Source organism: Saimiri boliviensis, chromosome 1 (genome assembly GCF_048565385.1).
Source record: "Saimiri boliviensis isolate mSaiBol1 chromosome 1, mSaiBol1.pri, whole genome shotgun sequence".
In the NCBI taxonomy this organism is placed as follows: Eukaryota; Metazoa; Chordata; class Mammalia; order Primates; family Cebidae; genus Saimiri; species Saimiri boliviensis.
In genome coordinates, this window is record NC_133449.1 from 43,826,266 (window position 1) to 43,838,816 (window position 12,551).

At 38.8% G+C, this 12,551-nt stretch overlaps 1 protein-coding gene across 3 annotated transcripts in view; it reads left to right on the plus strand.

Moving 5' to 3' along the window:
* Nucleotides 1-12,551, plus strand: part of PPM1B (protein phosphatase, Mg2+/Mn2+ dependent 1B) — a 77,738-nt gene that overhangs the window by 506 nt on the left and 64,681 nt on the right. The gene's annotated exons all lie outside the window — the stretch shown is intronic.

Consider the following 12,551-nt stretch of genomic DNA (forward strand, 5'->3'; position numbering starts at 1 on the left):
CGCCAAACCGCGGCCGGGGCCTCTGTCCTTCCGAATCCTCGCCATGTGCCCCGCTTGCCCGGAGCCTAGGGAGGGGAACGCCGGGCCTGGCTCTCGGGTAGGCCCCTTTCCGGGCAGCCGCCTCCGCTCGGCTGAGGGCTGGGAGAGGCGCGGGGAGAGAATGGGAGTCTGCTCGAACGCCTGGGAGCCAATTGATTCCCCCTTCCCTCCGCTTCAGTCTGCAGGCGTCTCTTTCACACGGAAGCACTGGGGCTCCCCGAGCCTTGGCTCGACTCTTCCTGGTGCATGCACTGTTTGAAAACGCTGCCTTTTCCCATTCGTTTCCTCATCAGCTTCTGCCCTGCTCTGCGCTCCACTTCACTTCCTTGTTAAATCGTCTTTCTCTCCTTGCTGTTTCTGCGTTCTGCCCTCGCTTTCCCTCCTTAGTGGCTTTAAATCGTGCGCTTCTCTTCTCATCGTCCTCCCCAGCACCATCCTTTTCGGATGTCATTCCTAACACTGAAGTTCTTAATTGAAACTGCCACTTACTGTCAGTGCCCCAAATCTACCGGAGCCCCGTGAAGAGTATGGACTGACTAGCCTTATGTGGTAGATCAGTTTTTTGTGCTTTAAGCCTAACAGCCTTAAAAAATTGTACTATTAAACGTACTGTATGAAAATAATACTGAAAATAATTTTTTAAATGAAGGGCTCAGTGAGTGCTGGAAATAGTTATTTCTTCATTTGTAAAAATTGCATGACCTCTCATGTCAGATTTAGCAGATCTAGGACGTTTGCCCATCTTATTTGGAAAAAAAAAAGCTTCTTAAGCATTTGATAGCAGCCCAAATTCATCAATATTCAATTTTTTCTAAGAACAACTTGAAAGTTTTAAAGAGACTTTATATTAGTAACTAGGAAGCTGTTTTGATAAACTCACAGTTAAAGAGCTTTTAAATTAGGCTCCACATGTTTAATGTATCGTAAAGTTGGCAGGCATGTTGTAAAAGGATTATTTAGGAATTTGAGTAGTCTTAGTGTTACGTAGCTATTTTAGGAAAAACATTCTTTTTCTGTTAACAAACGTTCACAACTACGGTGATGTGAGAATTACTGAGGTTTATTGTGGGATTAACACAGGAACTGTCTTTGAGCTACTGCGTGGATGAAGAAGTGGTAAATTGTTCAGGGTGCACAGTGTAAGTCACAGTATGTTCTAGGAGGTGGAGAAACATGCCATGGACACTGAATGTTAATAGATGTTATTTCATTTACTTTCACTGTTGTGCAATAGCAAAGTTCCTATTGTTGGCCTACTTTTAAATAGAGCATTTCTGAGTAAATAGCGAGACAAGTTATTCTAATTATTATGATAGTCTTTTCCAAGTGTACAGGCCTTTTAAAAATATAGTTGAAGTAATGGTAATTTTTTTAAGGAAATGTTTTTGTAGGTCTGCTAAATGGACAGTGTGTTGTTCTAATCGAAAATTTAAAACTAAGTAGAACAGTATTTTTTAGTCAACAGATTTTCTTTCAGGGATACTCTTTATTCTGTGCTTCTTCTCTCAATGCCGCCTTTGTTTTTTTTTTTCCTTAACTGTCGTTGTGTTTTTGCCTCTTCATTTGTTTTTGCTCTCATAAAGTCTTATAACAGTTTCTGTGGTGTCTGTTTGTGTTATTGTATATTAGCATGCAGTGGTATTTTTACTTGAACTTTCATACTTTAAGATTTCCCTAGTTTCTAATACGTTATCCTTTGGATTTGTTGATGTGATTATTCTCTTTGAAGTGACCAGCAGAGCTTTCAACACCGTTTTCTTACACTGGGTATCTGATTTCTGTGAAGACTCTAGGAATAGGTGAAAGGCCTTTTCAGTTTAGTCATGTCAGTAAATACTGTTTTATGTTAGTAATTCACCTAATTACTAAATTCCTTAAGATTACATCATCTAAAGGAATGGTGTGGTGTCCGAGTAGCTGTGCTTCTAAGAACAGCTCATTCACAGGTTGACAAGGTCAGAAAAAGTGGCTCTTCTTGAAAATTACCTTTCCTATAGCAAACATTTTTTTTTTTTTTTTTTTTTTTTTTTTTTTTTTTGAGACGGAGTTTCGCTCTTGTTACCCAGGCTGGAGTGCAATGGCGCGATCTCGGCTCACCGCAACCTCCGCCTCCTGGGTTCAGGCAATTCTCCTGCCTCAGCCTCCTGAGTAGCTGGGATTACAGGCACGTGCCACCATGCCCAGCTGATTTTTTGTGTTTTTAGTAGAGACAGGGTTTCACCATGTTGACCAGGATGGTCTCGATCTCTTGACCTCGTGATCCACCCGCCTCGGCCTCCCAAAGTGCTGGGATTACAGGCTTGAGCCACCGCGCCTGGCCCCCTTTAATGGAATCTTTCGAATTAAAATATGATGCTGATTATGTCTTGGCAGTGTTGGAAAAGTAGAATTTGCCACGGTATCACTTAGTGATTATGGTGATTTATTAAAAAGAGGCTATATAGGCCAGGTGCAGTGGCTTACACCTGTAATTCCAGCACTTTGGGAGGCTGAGGTGGGCAGATCACTTGAGGTCAGGAGTTCAAAACCAGCCTGGCCAACATGGTGAAACCCCATCTCCACAAAAATTATCTGGGCAGGGTGGCATGTGCTTTTAATCCTGGCTACTCAGGAGGCTGAGGCAGGAGAATCACTTGAACTCCGGAGGTGGAGGTTGCAGTGAGCTGAGTTTGTGCCACTGCGCTCCAGCCTGGGTGACAGAGTGAGACTCTCAAAAAAAAAAAAAAAAAAAGGCTTTCATGAATTTTTTTTTTTTTTGAGATGGAGTTTCGCTCTTGTTACCCAGGCTGGAGTGCAATGGCGCGATCTCAGCTCACTGCAACCTCCGCCTCCTGGGTTCAGGCAATTCTCCTGCCTCAGCCTCCCGAGTAGTTGGGATTACAGGCACGCACCACCATGCCCAGCTAATTTTTAGTATTTTTAATAGAGACGGGGTTTCACCATGTTGACCAGTATGGTCTCGATCTCTTGACCTCATGATCCACCCGCCTCGGCCTCCCAAAGTGCTGGGATTACAGGCTTGAGCCACCGCGCCCGGCCTATGAATATTTTTTATATTATGTATAACTATTTTTAAATATTTCAAGTGACATTACCTAACATAGAAAGTAGTTAAGTAGTAGTATAATTCTCTTTTTAAAATGCAACATATGATATTTTATATTTTCTGTGAAATATGCCTTTCACAATTCACTGGTTTTGTTTTGTTTTGTTTTTTTGAAATGGAGTCTTGCTTGTCACCAGGCTGAAGTGCAGTGGTGTAGTGACACAATCTCAGCTCACTGCATCCTCCACCTTCCAGGTTCAAGCGATTCTCCTGTCTCAGCCTCCCTAGTAGCTGGGACTACAAGTGCACACCACCATGCCCAGCTAATTTTTGTATTTTTTTAGTAGAGATGAGCATTCACCATGTTGGCCAGGATGGTCTCGATCTGTTGACCTTGTGATCCTCCCACCTTGGCTTCCCAAAGTGCTGGGATTACAGGAATGAGCCACCCTGAGCCACCAGACCACAATTCACTGATTTTAATAAAAATTAGTCAGCAAAGAAATAACCGATGAAATCAGAATAATAAAAGGTTTTTTTAATCCAAAATTCTAATAGCAAAATTTAATCAAGTAACAGTATAAAGTGTGAAATCATGATTAATGGTAAGATAATTTTTGGGAGCATAATATTCCTGGATTTCCAGTTATTTTTCACATTGTACCTGATTCTTTTTGTTTTCCCTTTGGTGAGCTAGTTTCAGAATTGGAATGAAATGGAATTCTGCTATTTATGTTAGCAGCTTTAAAGTTTTATTGTAAAATATATCTTATACGTTATATTAACAGAATTGATAATTAAGAGGACTGACATTTCACTGTCCTATAACGTTCACTATCCTACCTTCAAACATTGATGGTAAAAGTCTTTGGGAAATATTTAATTTTTATAGTTTGTAGTTGACTGTCATAAAAATTGCGAAATGACAGAGCTTATTATCGGCATGTAGTGGCTGATGTAACAAGAACAGGTGAAGAAAAAGGTACATGAGCTTCATCTGTATTTTTTCTTTGTTTTTGTTGGTGAGGCTTATTTACATCAATGCCTTGAGTTAAAAAAATAGGTTTTCATCTTTTGAACTAAGTTAAGCATGCTAATGTCTTTGATTAACCATTTTATAATCTTTTTGCAAACAAAATGTTTCTAGGCCAGGCACAGTGGCTCACGCCTGTCCCAACATTTTGGAAAGCTGAGGCAGGTGGATTGTTTGAGACCAGGAGTTTGAGACCAGCCTGGGGAACATAGCAAGACGCTGTTTCTACAAAAAATAAAGTTAGCTGGGCATGGTGTGTGTGCCTGTGGTTTGCTACTTGGGAGGCTGAGATGGGAGGATCGCTAGAGCCAGGGGAGATCAAAGCTGCAGTGAGCTGTGATCACACCAGTTTACTCCAGCCTAGGCGACAGAGCAAATCCATGCCTCTATTTTTAAAAAAATTTCTGATGTGATTTAATCTTTTTGTGTCGATTTGATTTAAGAAGATTGACACTTCTGAACATTCCATCTGTACTCCTTTTTTAAAAGACTGCCTTGAATACTAACAAGTGTGACCAGGCGCGTTGGCTCACGCCTGTAATCCCAACACTTTGGGAGGCCAAGGCGGGCAGATCAGTTGAGACCACCCTGCCCTGGCCAACATGGTGAAACCCTGTTTCTATTAAAAATGCAAAAATTAGCCAGGTGTACTGGCGGGCCAAAAAAGACTAGCAGACCAGACAGTTGAATCACTTTATGATAAAAAGAACCCTTTACTAAATTCTTGATGATGTTATGAAGTTTTCCAGAAGTTGATCAATATAGTATATACATTTCTCAGACTATTTAAAGATTTTGAGATTTAGTTTTTAGTAACATAACAAATAACATCATAGGAAACATACTATATGATAACTCATATACTTTTTTCTTTTTAATTTTTTTTTTTTAAATTTCTTTTTTGTCCCTCAGGATCTCACACTTTTTAGTTTTCATTCACATTACAGGGTGCTTTATTTCTCCCCTTCAGTTAACTTTCATAGCAACCGTTAATACTTTAATTCTGAATTATGGTAAATTATGACTCAAGTACTTTTTTCTTTTTGTTTTACTATTGCTAACTGGTGACCACATCTACAATATCTTGTTATTACTTGGCATAACATATACCTTTTGTAATAATACTCTTTGTGGCTGGGCATAGTGGTTCATGCCTATAATTCCAGTATGTTGAGAGACCAACGTTGGTGAATCACTTGAGGTCAAGAGTTCGAGACTAGCCTGGCCAACATGGTGAAACCTGTCTCTACCAAAAAATACAAAAAATAGGTGGGCATGGTGGCACACGCCTGTAGTCCCAGTTACTCAGAGGCTGAGGTGGAGAATTGCTTGTACCCAGAGGTGGAGGTTGCAGTGAGCCACTGCACTGCAGCCTGGGCAACAGAGTAAGACCCTGTCTCAAAACAAAACAAAACAAAAAAAATAATACTCTTTGTAATAACTTGTTTAACCACAAGAACCTTGTAGCTTACTCAATTGTAGTATTTTAATTTGTTCATAGGTTATACATTTGACATGGTTTGTAACATTTAAAACACACTTTACTAATTTAAAACTTTTGATTTATTACATAGTTTAATATTATCTTGCTAAATGTAAAATGGATTCAAAGTTTTCATTTGGTGAAGGTTGAAGTATCATCAAGATTATATTTTTTAGCTTTAAAAATTGTTATATTTTTGTTTCTTGAAAATTTAAAATCTTAAAGTTTAGAAACGTAACACTTCTTGGAAAATTGTTTTGCATCCTTAGGAACAAAAGAATATCCAGTTAAATCCAATCTGATACTTAGAGGAGACAAGCCATCTATTGACTATTAAGGAACTTACTTTTAGAGATGGTACAATGACTGTTAGTGATATAGGGAGGATAAGAGCTGTCTCTAGAATTGCTGTAATTATTGTCTACGTAGAATGTTCTTCACTTCAGAATTGGTTGTGAATGAAAAGTGCATTTGTGTGCTAGAAATTGGAAGAAAAATCTTGTCTTATATAGAAAACTTTTAAAATGCGGTTATATTATCAGGTAGAATCAAATGTATAATATACAAGAAAATAAAACAAATGAGTTAAGTGTTGTTTGGTTGGAGGTACATGCCTGAGAAGAAGTAGATTTGATAAAGAATATGCAATTCGTAAGAGCCTGATGGCTTGCAAAGCAATTTTAAGCTTGAGAGTAATGCAACTGATTTTTAAGTCTAATTGCGTTTTATTTTCTTGATGTGTAGGTATCAAGAGCACTCCTCACATTGAAAAGGGATAGTTAATAGATGTTCTTATGAGATAGGAGAATCTAGGAGTGTTAGTATGGGTGCTTAACCCATCTGGGCAGTGTTTTTCTTTTCCCTTGTTCTGACTAAAGCATTTATCTCTGAGGTGGGGAAATGGCATTATCTGTTGAAGACAGGTGGACCTTCTTAGTCCCTTAAAAAGAGCACATAATTCATTCATAGCACTCCAAATGTTAGTCTATATAGGAGATTTTGTTAAGGTTTTGGAGGTGCTCTGCTTTTATTTACTCTGAGCTACCAACCCACTGAGAAGTAAAGAATTCAGAATTGTCTAATAATTTTTAGTCTGTAGCCAATTCTTATGTTCATTGAGTGCCTTCTGTATGCAAAGGCACCATTTCATGCTAGTATCTGAACAAAACAGACAAAATCCCAAATCCTTGCCCTTGTTGATTTTGCATTCTGGTAACCAGCAACTCCCCAGTTTACATTAAAGCTGAACTCCTGGCCGGGCGTAGTGGCTCACGCCTGTTATCCAAGCACTTTGGAGGCCAAGGCGGGCGGATCACCTGAGGTCGGGAGTTCAAGACTAGCCTGACCAACATGGTGAAACCCCGTCTTAAAAAAAAAAAAGCTGAACTCCTTATGCGGCTGGCTTTAAAACTTGAGTGGAAAATTTGGGGTGTGTGTTTTCTACACTAAATTTAAAAGCTGTGATTAGAGCTTTACTGTTTTTAATAAAAGGAAAGGAAGAGATTTTCTGTAATTGGATAAAAACTAGACTGAAAAGAGGAAAGGGGAAATACTGTTGTATCTTAGAGAAAGACATTGGTTTAAGATGAAAAGATGACTCAGAGAGAGAAAAAGATCCCTGAGTCAGGCAGACATGTGGGGAGTCTGGGGGCTTCAGGTGTTTTTGTTTACTATACAGCCTTGGGATAGATGAGTTCCTGGAAAGGAGTGTGGGAGTAAAGGTGGAACAATGGAAGAAGGTGGACAGGATTTTTTAAGTCTGATTTAAATAATGGGGATGTACCTATAAAATGTATGTTGTCATTTGTGTTTAAAAAACTTTCTGTTCTTATGTGAGTATAGCTGAAGGATTAGCGGTTGAACAATAGTACCTGGTGATACTGTCACAGATTTGTAATGAATACTTTTATTCCCTTAGCAAAGATGGCTAATGAGCCAGTTTGTCTCTTGGTTTGTTGTGCTCAACTTGGTCTGTATATTTATCACTACTTCTCTTTCCATAGCTTTGTTGTATTACTTAATGTTGTGCCTTTGTTTTTTTCTGCATATGAGATTGTCATATTGCACTTAGATTTGTGAAGCAAGTGCTTAGTTTTTGCTTTCTATTCTTTCTATTGCTTTCCTATTGACGAACCGGTTTAATGAAGAGGCCTATTAAGCATAAAATATCTTTCATCTTTTTGTTCTTATTTTAATGCTTGGCCGTCTTTTGCTTTCATTTCATTTTTCATTCATTTTCTAAAGTGAATAAAGACTGATTTTTAAAATTTTATAGCAAATCAATTTGCATTTATTTCAGTACCTCAATATAAAAATGAATGTTAGTTCTATTTATGACATAAGAGTCCTCATTTATTATGCCCAAATATGGCTTCAGATTACTAGTTTCTTTGTATTTGTGTGTGTGGGTATTTTTGTTATTTATTTATTTTTTGATACAATGTCTTACTCTGTTGCCCAGGTTGGAGTGCAGTGGTACAGTCTTGGCCCACTGCACCTTTTGCCTCATGCCTCAGCCTCCCAAGTAGCTGGGATTACAGACCTGCGTCACCATGCCCGGCTAAGTTTGTATTTTTAGTACAGACAGGGTTTCGCCATGTTGGCCATGCTGGTCTTGAACTCCTGACTTTAGGTGATCTGCCCATCTCGGCCTTCCAAAGTTCTGGGATTACAGGCGTGAGCCACCATGCCCAGCCTAGTTTCGTTTTTAATGTATTTTTATAACTCTGTTACTTTATCAAAATGCTGACGTGCTAGAGAACTTGAATTTTTGGAATATGTTAAGTACTATAATTCAGACCAGATTCATTAAGTTGTTCAACATTTAGCCATCTGTCTTAGATTGAAAAATAACCAAAAACAACCTTACTTGAATTTTTAAAAATTATTTCTTGTAACTGATTTTGTTTATATAATCTAACAGTTTATTAAATCTTTGGCGGTTGGTCATCCTAAACTTAGGGAAACTGAGTTTATTTCTATTCAATTGTTCTGGAGTATTTTGAATTGCAATGTGAAAGTGAAATAACTTTTTTGTTTTGTTTTTGAGATGGAATTTCGCTCTTGTCCATGCACAATGTTGGCTCACTGCAACCTCTGGCTCCCCGGTTCAAGGCATTCTCCTGCCTCAGCCTCCCGAGTAGCTGGGATTATAGGCATGCACCACCACGCCTGGCTAATTCTTGTATTTTTAGAAGAGATGGGGTTTATCCATGTTAGTCAGGTTGGTCTCGAACTCCCGACCTCGGATGATCTGCCTGCCTGGGCCTCCCAAAGTGCTGCCATTACAGGCATGAGCCACTGCGCCCAGCCGTGAAATAACTTTTAGCTTAATATGTAATATATGTAATTGTTTTCAGTTATGCCCCTCCCACCCTCCTTTTTAATAAATTCTAACTCTAGTTTGTAAGGGCACGTTTGGAAAGATTAGTGATGATATTGACTTGCATAATTGTTGTTACTCTACATCTTGAATCTTCCCAGTGGCGTGGGTTTATATTTAAGTTCCGGTTACTTACCTTTCAGTGTGCTTTTGCTTTGAGTTGCTTTTTCTGCCTGTGTCTTTGCTTACTTGATTTTTATTTAAGTACAGTGTGGCCACCAAGTTTGTAAACACAGGTGGATATACAGTAGTTGTATACTGATGTTGTATTATGGAATATGGTAAAATATTATCTATGTTGGCCAGGCGTGGTGGCTCCCTTTGGGAGGCGGAAGCTGGCAGATCACCTGAGGTCAGGAGATTGAGATCATCCTGGCCAACATGGTGAAACCCTGTCTCTACTAAAAATACAAAAATTAGTCAGGCGTGTGGTGTGTGCCTGTAGTCCCAGCTACTCGGGAGGCTGAGGCAGAAGAACTACTTGAACACGGGAGGTGGAGGTTGCAGTGAGCCTAATGTAAAGGAGTAGTTAATTATAGAGTACCAGGAATCACATTGAATGTGTGTTTTTAAGAGTACTGAAGACAATCTAACAAGGTAAAAATAAGTTTGGTGTTTAATTGGTGGTCAGATATTTTGGCTAAATAAAGTTCAGGAGATGCTAGACAGCAACAGTTTCAGTTGTGTATTTGAAAGATGGTTAGAGGGGTTGTCCCTATGGTAATGATACTGGTTTTGTTTATCAAATGTGAATGAAGTATCTTCTCAACGGATTTAGCGAAATATTTCTGAATTGTTGCTACTCTGTGCCTGCAGTAATACTGTAGGATGCTTAGCAATGCTTGTAAGTGTATAAAGTGTAAGAAGCCTTTATATTTAGAGTGGGTTATCTTTTTGGAAAAAGGAGGATAGTGATTGGGAACGCTGACTCCAAAGTCATAGTCTCAGATTTGAATCCCTGCTCCTACACATAGACAGGTTACCTACTGTTGGGTAGGTTACCTTAATGTTTCTAAACTTCAGTTTTCTCATTTATAAAGTGGGAATGTTCATAAGATTGTTGGGTTGCTATAATCCATGTAAAATAGAGACTGGCACATTATAATGAGTAACCTTTATTGAGTGCTTTCTATTGCTGTTAATACTATTAATACTGCTACTATTATACTACTAATGATATATGGTAAGTTGAAAGAGTACTGAAACTTGGGAACAGAAGACTTGTTTGTGGCTCCCACTCAACCTTTTAATGGTTCTGTGGCATGTGTACTTACTCCTTCTAGGATTTAGTAGCCTTAACCTGCAATCTTAACATTTTTATCAGCGTTAAGGGAGAAGCCTGGACCGTGTGATATCTTGAGGTTCTTTTGACTCTAAAATCAAGAGTTCTGTTCTAAGATCCTCATTTTCTACCAGAGTGTGAGCCACGTAAAGGCAATAACTGTGTTAGTTTTGTATGCTGATTTATCCATGTGTCTATATTGTGTTCTACAAATATTAGCTGAATAAATGAGTAAATAAGTTAAACATCATCTTTTAGGGAGAGAAAAGGAGTAAGGCAGAGATCCCCAACCTTTTTGGCACTAGGGACCACTTTTATGGAAGAGTTTTTTCCATGGATGGAGTAGGGGTTTCAGGATGATTCAGGCACATTACATTTATTGTGCGCTTTATTTCTATTATTATTTCATTGTAATATATAATGAAATCATTATGTAATTTACCATAATGTACAATCAGTGGGAGCCCTGATGTTGTTTTCCTGCAACTAGATGGTCCCATCTGAGGGTAATAGGAGACAATGACTGATCATCAGGCATTAGATTCTCATAAAGAGCTTGCAGCCTAGACCTCTTGCATGCTCAGTTCACGGTAGGGTTCACACTCCTGTAAGAATCTAGTGCTGCCACTGATCTGACAGGAGTAGGGTTCACACTCCTGTAAGAATCTAGTGCTGCCACTGATCTGACGGGAGGTAGAGCTCAGACAGTAATGCCAGCAATGGGGAGCAGCTCTAAGTACAGATGAAGCTTCGCTTGCTTGCGTACTGCTCACTTCCTGTGTACCCTGGTTCCCAACAGGCCATGGAGGGTACTGGTCTATGGCCTGGGGGTTGGGGATTCCTAGTAGGGGATAGGAAGAGGGAAGAGGATGGTTGTTGAATATGTGAACTGGCGGAGGTTGTAGTGAGCTGAGATTGTGCCACTGCATTCCAGCCTGGGTGACAGAGTGAGACTGTGTCTCAAAATAAATAAATAAATAAAAAATAATTGAATGAACATAAATTTTCTTCTATTCATTTTTGTTTAGTCAATAAACATTGTCTATAGGCATTAATCGCTTATAGGATTAATGTCTATAGGAGAATAATGATAATTCAAAGTATCTTGTGGTTTTGCCTTTTGTCTTCATTTTTAGAAATCACATGTTTAAAAGGAAAAAATATCAGGGTCATGAACTTTTGGAGAATTTATTTTGGGTAGATTTTGATATTTAACCTTGAGAACTCTGGGGAAGACATAGGACTATTTTAATATTGGGGGGAAGAGTAACAAATTTAATAAATTATAAATAATCTCATACTGGATTCTTTGCTTTTTAATATGAAAAATTTTAATGCTGCAAAACATTATACTATACTGAGTGCCTATATACCAATCACCTAAATTCAACAGTATTTTGTGTTTTTGCTTGTCTTCGGGCTGCTGTAAAAGAATACCATAGACTGGTGGCTTATAAAAAACAAGTATATTTCTTAATAGTTCTGAAAGCTGGCAAGTTCTAGATGAAGGTGCTGGAAGATCTGGCATCTGATGAGTGCTGTCTTTCTGGTTTGCACATGGCCATCTTGTGTACTTACATAGTGGACAGAGCTAGAGAGCTCTCCGGGGTCTTTTTTATAAGGGCATTAATAGTATTCAGGAAGGCTCCAACCTGATGACCGAATAAAGGCCCCACCTTATATCACATTTAGGGTTAGGATTTTAACATATAAATTGTGGGGGAGGGGTGGACACAGATTCAATCCATAACATTGCCATATGAGCCATTTAGAAATAAATTATAGATGCCATGTTACTTTACTCCTAAATACCAAAGTATGAATCTCCAAAAAATGATTTTCCTCTCTACCTGCAAAATTATCATACCTGACAAAATTAATTCCCCAATTCATCTGATCCACAGTCCATATTCAGACTTCCTCAATGGGTAAAAAAAAAAAAATGTCTTATATAGTTTTACCCCCTCCAAACTAAAGTCTTTGAAGGATTGTGGGTTTTATTGTGTTTGTTTTTGCATCTCTATTCTCTTACAAATTTAAACACCCAAATGATTTTCTCTCTCTCTCTCTCTCTCTCTCTCTCTCTCTCTCTCTCTCGTTTTTAAATAGAATTGGGGTTTCTCCATGTTGGCCAGGCTGGTCTCGAACTCCTGAGCTCAGGTGATCCGCCCACCTTGGCCTCCCAAAGTGCTGGGATTACATCATGAGCCACCGTGCCTGGCCAATTTTCTCTTTTTGAAGGCACCAATTATCTTGTAAAGTGTCCTGTATTCAGAATTTGTCTGA